General features: G+C 40.2%; 1 long non-coding RNA gene across 4 annotated transcripts in view; it reads left to right on the forward strand.

Annotated features, from left to right (window-relative positions):
- The window catches only part of LOC110262147, a 115,567-nt gene extending 109,273 nt beyond the window's left edge, over positions 1-6,294 (forward strand). For all 4 annotated transcript variants that reach the window (XR_002346758.1, XR_002346757.1, XR_002346759.1 and 1 more), the window contains one exon: positions 5,315-6,294. This is a non-coding gene — a long non-coding RNA (uncharacterized LOC110262147). The remainder of the gene's footprint in view (positions 1-5,314) is intronic.

Below are 10,797 nucleotides of genomic sequence, written 5' to 3' on the forward strand. Positions count from 1 at the left end.
TAAGAGCTGAGCTAGATCCTGAAGGAGCTAAATGCAGTGAGGCTTTTTTTGAAGAAACTGAGCCATGCATTTCTGTATCTGCCACTACACAGTTCTTAACCTGGGTTTATATTCTCGTATGGGAAACAGACACATAGCATATGATTTCTATTCAGCATGGTATGCAAAACACACAGGGTCAACTCAGCATAGCTAAGTTGGCGGAGCCACTGGGCAGGATAAAGTGGGAGTGAAGACTCAAATCAAGACCACTCCCCAGGGTCTTGGTCGTCTTCTTGTCCCCCTTAGTTAGCATGCAAACCTGAAATATTGAAATAAAACCATACTGTGTAGAATAAGTGCATTCACAGAAGGTCAATTTATCTTTTAATCCCTAAATGAAAAGAACGAAAACGATGTTTGGCATCTTCCAACCACAAATGGCGAAGTCTTTAGCCAAAGTGGAAACTAATTTGATTTTTCATGGAGTTATAAAAGAAAGCCAAGAAAATGTCTTAGTGTGGAATGCTTTATGCTTACTCAATTTTAAGAGTGTAATAGATTTTCTAACAATCATCAAAAAGTTTTTATCAAGAGGCTGTGCTCAGCATGGTCCTCGTAACAGAAAAAAACTTTATTCTGGAATGTATTTTGAGTTTGGGATAGTCAATAAATCATTGTAACTTCTAGATAAACCCTCATGTGAAAAACTCTTGATCTATTCCTTCGAAATGCAACTGCTCAAATCATTATAAGCTACTTCATCTTTTTTCCTTCATTGGAATTTCCAAATTAAAGAAGAACATATATTAAAGAAAAAAGAAGATAATATAGAAACAGTAACATCGTGTCTCCTTTAGAGGAAGAATATCAGTTTTGTGACTTTCCATGTGCTTTTCTGAATATCTTCAGCTGGGTGACTTGCTTCACCTTGCATGTGTAGAAGAATCACCAGGCCTAAGCATTCAAATCCACTTACTGAATAGATCACAATCCCTTGCAATAACTTGTTTTATCATTGAATAATTACAATATAGCACACCAAGACGGAGATAAGTGAATTCCACTCTTTGATCAGCTTTTTTTTTTTTTTTTTTTTGGTTTTTCTAGGGCCACACTTGTGGCATATGGAAGTTCCCAGGCTAAGGGCCAATCAGAACTGTAGCTGCCAGCCTACAACAGCCACAGCAACGCCAGATCCGAGCCACATCTGTGACCTACACCACAGCTCACGGCAACACTGGATCATTTAACCCACTGAGCAAGGCCAGGGATCAAACCGTCGTCATGGATGTTAGTCGGGTTCATTACCACCGAGCCATGATGGGAACTCTTACTTTGATCAGTCCTATATAGCCACTGTCAAGATCCCTTTGGACTGAGCAATTAAATCACCTTGAAGGATTTCCCCCAGAATTCGTAATGAAGAAATTACTCTCATCTTGATTCCCCAGGTTTGTTTCCTCTTCTGACTGAACAGAATATACATACATATTCTATAAAAATATCTATAGTTATAATTACATATTACTTAAAAGATAAATAATTCTATCAAGTCATAATGGGTGGTAATATTTCTCAGGATCTGAAAAGGTCTCAGATGTGTGATACTTGCACGAGATCACTGAGAAAAACTACTCACAAATGAACACTGCAAGCCTTTCTACAGCAACAATATTCCAAGTCAGCCAGAAGACAGGCTGCTCTAGCTAGTTCCTTCCAGGGAACCTCTGAGCCATGGGACTCAGAGAAAATGTCTCTACAGGTCTTAGCCAGTGCAGTGGAATCCATCTATTATTTTCTTAATCATCTATTCAATGCTGGGGACTCCTTAGCCTTGAAGATTCTACTTGAATTTAATAGTGTGGCCTTTGTCAAATGAGGTGCAAGAAAACTCCTGAGATTCTGCAGGGCCACATGTCCATCTGGGTTTGATTTAGTTAATCTATCAAGTACTTGTGTGCAATTTTTCAGACACATGGTTTTGCTTCTCTACTTTTCAAGTAAGTTCTGTTTACTTAGGCAGATGTTGCAAATTAGCTCTTAAAATATTGCAAATGAAGTAAAGAAACCCTTTATAGTAGATCTGAGTCTGATGTGAATTTCATTACTGATTCACAAAGACGGACCAATTCCAGAATTCTATGCAAGTCTTTAAGAAAATATTTCTTTTCTTCCTTTCTTTTTTTTTTTTTTTTTTTTTTTTTTTTTTTGCTTTTTAGGGCTGCACCCACGGCATATGGAGGTTCCCAGGTTAGGGGTCCAATAGGAGATGTAGCTTCTGGCCTATACCACACCCACAGCGACGCCAGATCCTTAACCCACCGAGCGAGGCCAGGAATCAAACCCGCAACCTTATGGTGCCTAGTTGGATTTGTTTCTGCTATGCCACGATGTTAACTCCAAGGAAATATTTCTTTAAAAATTTAAAGATATTTCCTCCTCCACCTTCTTGTTTCTTGGTATGTGGTGTCGCTGCTGCACCTTAGGGGTATCCCAGATATTTGGAAACTTTTGAGCTCAGATTCCCTTTTTTTTTTTTTTTTTTTTGCTTTTTAGAGCTGCACCAGTGGCATATGGAAGTTCTCAGGCTAGAGGTCGAATTGGAGCTACAGCTGTTGGCCTACACCACAGCCACAGCAACTCGGGATCTAAGCCTCATCTGCATCCTATACCACAGCTCATAGCAACGCCAGATCCTTCTCCTACTGAGTGAGGCCAAGGATCAAACCCAAGTCCTCATGGATACTAGTTGGGTTCGTTACCACTGAGCCACAAAGGGAATTCCTCAGATTCCTTCTTGGCCATAGAAAATGTGAGTATCCTTAACCTTTTCCCAGTTCCTTTAGTTGCTCCATTAAACCAAAAACTCGATTGTGAAAGAACTCCTCCTAAAGCATCCACTTAAACTCTGATCATAAGAATTTCATTAATTAGACATGTGGGTCATCATGAATTCACCATGAGGCAACATTAATTTATAGCACTTAACCTATCCAGTTAAGATATTTTAAAGTACCACTCTGAGAATATACATTATGAATAGAAAATAATTTAAATTTTTTATGCAAAGAATACCTTGGCTTTTCCTTCCTGTTTTTATCAGTTCCATCAAAAAGGAATGAACTATGAAAGAAATTTAAGGGGATAAGTTGCTTTTAGCTCATCCATTCACATGTTCTCCACCACATCTACCTTTGCCAATGACTCCAAAGCTATGCCCCCAACACTCATTTCTCCACAATAGTTCAGCCCTATATTTTCAACCATATCTAGGCTGCACCTGGATATGTCAGGGACTCATAATCATGACTCCAAAAGAAATCACATTATCAAGTGTCTCGTATCAAGAAGGAAGGATGCTTGCACTCAATACTCAGTGTTATCTGATCATCAGCAGTGTTGGAGTTTCTGAGAAATGCAGAATCTTAGGCCCCACTCCAAACCCACCAAATCATGACCTACATTTTATTTTTTTATTTTATTTTATTTTTTGTCTTTTGTCTTTTTAGGGCTGCACCTGTGGCATGTGGAGGTTCCCAGGCTAGGGGTCAAATTGAAGCCACAGCTGCCGGCCTACACCACAGCCACAGCAACTCCAGATCTGAGCTGCGTCTGCAACCTACACCAGAGCTCACTGCAATGCCGGATCCTTAACCCACTGAGCAAGGCCGGGGATCGAACCCGCAATCTCATGGTTCCTAGTCAGATTCGTTTCCACTGCACCACGACGGGAATTCCTTGACCTACATCTTAACAAGATCCTTAGGTAATTTTTCTATATGTTGAAGTTTGAAAAGCACTGAATTAGACTATGTGGATTTTAGGGCCTGACAGTTTTGAGTTTGTTTCCACTTCTCTAATTTATTGACTATGAGACCATGAGCAAATTCCTTAGTCACTCAGAACCTCGATTTCCTCATCTGCAAAATAAAGATAATGATGCTTCAAATGACTGTTGCAAACATCGCCACGAAAATTATTTGCATGTGTGTGACAGAAAATTTCATAAATGAGATATGTAAAGAAATTTGGTTGAACGTCAGATATTGACAGTTTCCTGTGGTTCAGCCTTACCTGGCACAGTAAGCTCTAAATAAACTACAGGTTATTGTGGTCTGTATTAGTTTCCTAATTTATGACAGTAGCCATAAATTACTGGAAACTTAATGGCTTAAAACAATAGAAATGTGTCCTCTCACAGTCCTGGCAGCCCGAAGTCTGAAATCAAGGTGCTGTCAGAGGTGGTTCTTCCTGAAGGTTCTGAGGGAGAATCTCTGTGTCCCTCTGTCCTTGCTTCTCGTTGTTGCCTGTAGTCCTTGCCTGTCCTTGGCTTATAGCCGCTGCACTCAGCCCTCCATGCCCACCTTCACACGGCCTTCTCCTCGAATCTGTGTGTGTCGTCCCCTCTTCTTCTGAGGACCCTTGTCTTTGGATTTAGGGCCCACCTCATCTCATGATCCTTTTTCCAAATCAGGTCACATTCTGAGATTCTGGGTAAACATAAATTTTTCGGAGTTCCCTTAATGGCTTAGTGGTTAACAAACCCAACTAGTATCCATCAGGACTTGGGTTCGATCCATGGCCTTGCTCAGTGGATTAAGGATCAGGCATTGCCATGACGTATGGTGTAGGCTGGCAGCTGTAGCTCTGATTCAGCCCCTAGCCTGGGAACCTCCATATGCCATGGGTGTGGCCCTAAAAAGACAAAAAAAAAAAAAAAAAAAAAAAGAGAGAGAGAGAGAGAAGAACAACTCAGTCATTTTTGTCTCTTCATTATCCCATATTTCTTAGACAGTAACTCCCCCTTATCCATGGGGATATAGTCCAAGACCCCCAGTGGATACTTGAAACTGCAGATAGTACTAAACCCTATGTGTGTGTGTGTGTGTGTGTGTGTGTATTATGTGTATATATATGTGTGTGTATATATATATATATATACACCCTCTCCTCTCTCTATATATATAATGTTTTTTCTACATATGTATCTATAATTATAAAGTTTAATTTATAAATTAGGCACAATAAGCTTCACAATAACTAATAACATAGAATTATGATTATAAAAATACACTGTAATAAAAGTTATGTGAATATGGCCTCTCTCTCTTCTCTCCAAATATCTATTGTACAAATTTAATGCCTTTTCCATCAGAACTAAGTGCTTACCATGCACTGTGGCAGCACTTTTGCAGTTTGAGGTGTGCCAGCAAAACTAGCACAAATTTCTTTTTCCTTCATCATAATTTCTTACTTCAGGTCTTAGCAACCTCAGCATATGATTATTTTTTCTTTCCTTATGAAAACATAACTTTCCCCTTTTCACTTATAGGAAGCTCTGTACAGCTTCTCTTGGGCATATCTGAATTGCCAGCATCGCTACTCTCACGCTTGGGGGCTATTATTAAGTCAAATAACAGCCACTTGAACACAAACCCTGTGATACCTTGACAACGACCTAGAAGGCTACCGAGTGAGTGACGGCTGGGATGCCCTGAGCAAGAGATGATTCACATCCCCAGCAGGACAGAGCAGAACGGAAGGCGCAAGGTTTCATCACAATACTCACAATGGTGCACGATTTAGAATTTATGAGTTGTTTATTTCTGTAATTTTCCACTTCATATTATTGGACTGAGGTCGACTGCAGGTACGGAAACCATGAAAACTGCGGCTGGGGGTGGGGTGGAAACTGCTGAAGCAAGGCTTGTGTCAAGCTGAAGCAGAGCAACAAATTGTTAACAGAGTCAAAGCTGAAAAAGGCTTCCCTTTGGGGTGAAAACAGCCCCAAGGACATCGAACTTGACAAGCTGATAGGATCTTTGTAGCAACAGACATCTCTTCTTCTGGAATGGGACCACCTGCTTTCAGCACCCATTTACTTTCTCAGCAGAGTACTCATGTACAGTGAATACTCTCTACGATGTATGTATTGTCCTTTTTTCATTTTTTTCCCCCTGGGCTAGGGATCAAACCCATACCACAGCATCAACCCTTGCCACTGCAGTTACAACACCAGTCCTTAACCCAGTGTGCCACAAGGGAAATCCCTGTGTACTCTTCTTGAGTTATAAAATGAGATATATTGGAAAAGAGTATTGATATAGAAATAGAGAAAATTTGTGGGAAATGCATCAAGATGATAATTGTGGTTGTCCTCACAGCAGACCCCAGCGTTACCTCACTGCCCTCATTTCCTAGAATGGGCATGTATTAACTTATAATAGAAAAAAAACTAAACTAAACCTTTTCTCAGTATCTTAGAAAAAAGCATTACCAAAAAACGAGTGAATAAATAAACTATCAAATGGATTATCTAACTAACAGAGTTGAGTCAACTGATGGACTGAAAACATGATAATTAAACTAAAACCCTACGTAATTAGAAGAAAACATAGACAAAATATTTTGTTGCTATCTGGATTTTCTCAGTATCAAAGCAGTGAAGTGTTTTGGTTCTCTATTGCTTTTCAACAAACCACCTCCAAATGGAGTGCCTTAAAACAGTCTTCCAAGAGTCTCTGAGTTGACTGGAATCAGCTAGGTAGTTCTGATGTTTCAGGTGGTGTTGACTAAGCCCCCAGAAATCTGGAGGCTCAACAGTGCCAGGACACCCAAGGTGTCTCTTTCTTATAGCATGAAGTTGGTGATGGCTGTCGGCTAAGGGGTCAGCTGAGGCTGTCAGCTGAGGCTGTTCTACCCATAGGGCTTTTCCATGTGGCTTGGGCGGCCCATTGCATGGCAGTTGGGTTCCAAGGAATCAATCAAAGTGGGCATTGCAGATCTCTTTAATTTTTTGTTTTTATTGAGGTATAGTTGATGTGCAGTATTATATACGTTTCAGGAGTATGACAGAGTGATTCACAATTTTTAAAGGTTATGCTGCTTTTATAATTCTTATAACATATTGGCTATATTCCCTGTGTTGTAAATATATCCTTGTAGCTTATTTATTTTATGTGAGAATTGCAGATCTTTTAAGGCCCAGCTTTGAAATTCATATGTTATCATTCCCTCTATTTGATAGGCTCCTTGTCCAAATAAGTCACAAAAGCAGCCCAGACCCAAGGGGAGAGGAAAGAGAAACAGACACTATCTCTCAGAGGGAGGAGTGGTGTCTTTAATCCATCATTGGCAAGAAATAAGTTAGGAGAAGATCAGCTACTAACATGACAGAACAAAACCTCTGAATGTCAGATACCTTGTAAAATAATAAAGGACAAAATTAGAAAAAATCTGCAATAAATATGACTAACAAAAGCTTACTTTAAAGCCTTCAAGTATAGGGACTTGAGTTATGTTCCTTGATTCATTACACATTATTTTTTCCTTATGTGTTAATGACCTCTCTTATTTTACTTTTTTTTTTTTGCCCTTCTTTTTAACTCCCACTTCTGTTTCTCGTCATAGCATAGGCCACCACCCAGCCTACTATGTTGCATAATGCCATGGTGATTCACAATTTTTAAAGCTTATATGCCATGTGTCATTATTATAAAATATTGGCTAAAATATTGGGTATATTCTACAACATAGCCAACGTTTTATAATAATAATACATGGGGTATAACTTTTAAAAGTTGTGAGTCATGTTGCTATATCCCTGTAATATCTATATCTTCAAATATGTGGGCAACCTCTTAAATATATAGTATGGTTTTATTATGGCTTTATTTACTTTTTTACTAGATTGCTGTTTTGTTCTAAAAGGTTGTAACTCAGGGACAGTCAGGTAGAAGAGATGCACAGGGCAAGGTATGGGGGAAAGGGCGCCATGAACTCCATGCCCTCTTCAGGTGCCCCATTCTCCCAGCACCTTCCTGTGTTCACCAATCTGGAAGCTTCTGTTATGATTTCAAATGTACATACATAGTGGAGGATTTTAAATCTCATGCTTTTTCCTACTTCTTTCTCTCAGCAGCATTTTGGGGATGTCTCCATGTTGCTTGCTCACATGTATTTGCCTGCTCCTCACCACTGCATCTTGCACACTATGCACCCACAACATTGGATACACTATTCGAATTCTAGCAATGGACACCTGCTTTGGCTGCGATCTCCTGTGCCACAGGGATACTGGGCTGTAAATCTTTCGTTTGTCGCCTTTCACTCTAGCTAACCTCACTAAAGGTTGGGTTCTGCACACTGTGATTTCCTGACTCCCTTGCTACCTGACTTCTAGTGACGTTCTTCCAATAGAAGGTATTTTCAGGTGATCACACAAAGCCGAAGAAGGGGAAATGGACTCTTCCTGTTTCAGCTGCTCCTGGCATTCTTCCATCAGCACCTGGCAGCTAGGGCTCCAGCTCAGTGTTCCTATTAGAGCTTTTAGCAGCAGCAGCTGCTGCAGCATCACACCTCCTGGGAGCAGATGAGCACTCTGAGCAGCAGCTGGGTACCACTCCATCGGTCCACACGCCAGCCAATGACACCTTCCTCCCAGAGGTCTGGGCGCCAACTCTAAGGAATCCTTCCTCAAAGCCCCTCTGTTGAGATCATTCCACTTCTTTCCTTTCACTCCCCTAGTTCTAGAAATAGTAGCTGTTACCCATATTTACTAATCTCTGAGTTACCTCAGTGCTTTCTGAACTCTTTTATCCCCCCACACCCCATCCCCCCATCAATTCCCTGTATTAAAAACCCTCATGTGAAATGCTAGCGTGATTTTTATTTTCTTGTTTGAATTCTGATTGATTCATCTTCTGCCTCTATGCAGTCTTTTTAGAAAGAGAAGAACATTAAACCTGGAAGTGGGATCATTGGTTTATAGGAAGTATGCGTATCTATTTTTTCAAAATACTTCTGAAGTTCTTAGCAGCATGGCTATCACATTTACACCCCCTCATCCGTGAATGAGAGGTCCCAGCCCATCGTGTTCTCATCAATATTTGATATTCTCTGCTGTCCCAATTTGGGGGCATAAAGTGTTATTTCATTTTGGTTTTAACTTGCTTTTTCCTCTACTTTTAGGGAATCTTAGTCTTCCTTCATAAATGTGTTACTCATTCAGTCTTCATGCTCTTGCCAGTACATCTTCTTTGCTTATTTTTAAAGAATTATATTATCTAAGTGTTTACTACTTACAGATGTTTGCTATAGAATATAGATATTAAACCCTTACCATTTTAGACGTCACAAATATTTTCTCCCTGTCTGTTTTCTGTCTGTTATCTTTGTCATCTGTAGTTCTTGGAACAGAAATTTTTAATTTGAGGTAGTCAAATCCAGTAATTTTTTTTTTGCTTCATAATTTTTGCTGTTAAATCAGGTTAATTTGGATCTAATTTTTATGTTCCTTATTAGAATTCAACTTTTTTTTTTCTGTAAAGATCTTGTGCATTCATGAACAGTCTCCTTCCTCATTTCTTTTTGGCTCTTTTGGTTGTTTTATTTCACATTGTATTTTCTAGTTGATTGCTGTTGAAAGGGAGAAACATACTAGATATTTGTCACTTTGATTTTATTCTATTTATTATTGCTGAAAAATCAGCCACTCAAAACATGGTGGTATAAAACATACAATTTAATCTGCTCACGGATTGTGTCAAGAATACTGACAGAGAATATTGAGGATGGTTTTATCTCTGCTTCTTGATATCTGGAAGCTCAGCTGAGACTTAATGGCTGCTGGTGACTTAAAGTTGGGGGCTGGAATTATCTGGAGTTTCCTTCATTCATATGTCTAGATTTGCTTCTGGATGTTCAGCTGATCTTTCAGTCAGAAGACCTACAGGTGGCTGTTGTATTTGGTCTCCCCCCATGGGCTGGTTTGGGCTTCCTTACAATATTGTGTCTGAGATTCTGAGACGCCAATTGGCTATTTATAACCAAGCTTTGGATGTCACATAGCATCATTTGCACCATACTCTGTGCCACAATAACCACCAAGGCCTGCCCAGTGTAAGAGTGGAGGACCTAGATCCCACCATTTGATGGGAGGACTATCAGAAAATTTTCAGACATATTTCACAACTACAGGTCTGCCCTCTGGCCTGAGAGTTATTGTTTGCAATTATTTATGCTTTACCCACATGCAAAATACATTCACACTCTCTTATGGACACCTCAAAGTCTCATGCCATTATGAATCAGGCTCAGAATCCATCTAAATCAGATCCAGCTGTGCTTAAGATTCTTAGGTGTGGTTCCCTAAATGCAGCTCCTTGAGCACTGTTACTGACCTGTTGGATTAGTGACAATTCAGTGACTTGGGGCACTTCCTCAGGACATGGATTTGATACTGTTGAGAGGACCCTAGGGGCAAACTCATTGCAAATGTGGCCTCTGAAGAAAGCAGTCACCCACCATGAGCACAGCTGAAATGCCTGATTTTCTATGAGAACAAATAGAGGAAGGAATAAAAAGGCTGAGAGAGGTGGATATGCTGAAATGGATATATTGTACGAGGCCAAAAGAACCACCAGAGAACACATCATTCAAGGCACTTAGGAATGTGCTGGTGAGAGAGATACCAGCATCACTGGGAGGTCAGTGATGGCTCTCTTTTGCAGGCCAGGGCTGGAGGTACAGGAAGTGGTGAGAGCAGAGTTCCTTCATAGTAACAGTGGCCATGTATTGGTACTTAGTCACTAGAAGCCAGGAGGAGGGGCAGCCAAGAGCTTTTGAGCCACAGAGAATTGTAGAGATGGCTAATTGAACATGATGTCCCTAAGGGCAAAATAGGTAGCCAACAAGAGTGCTGCTTAATATTTATAGTAAAAAGAAAGCGAGAATGGAGAAGAAGGAGTTCCCTATTGGCCTAGCAGTTAAGGATCTAGCAATGTTACTGCTATGGCTCAGGTTAGATCCCTGGCC

Source organism: Sus scrofa, chromosome 8 (assembly GCF_000003025.6).
Source record: "Sus scrofa isolate TJ Tabasco breed Duroc chromosome 8, Sscrofa11.1, whole genome shotgun sequence".
Lineage (NCBI taxonomy): Eukaryota > Metazoa > Chordata > Mammalia > Artiodactyla > Suidae > Sus > Sus scrofa.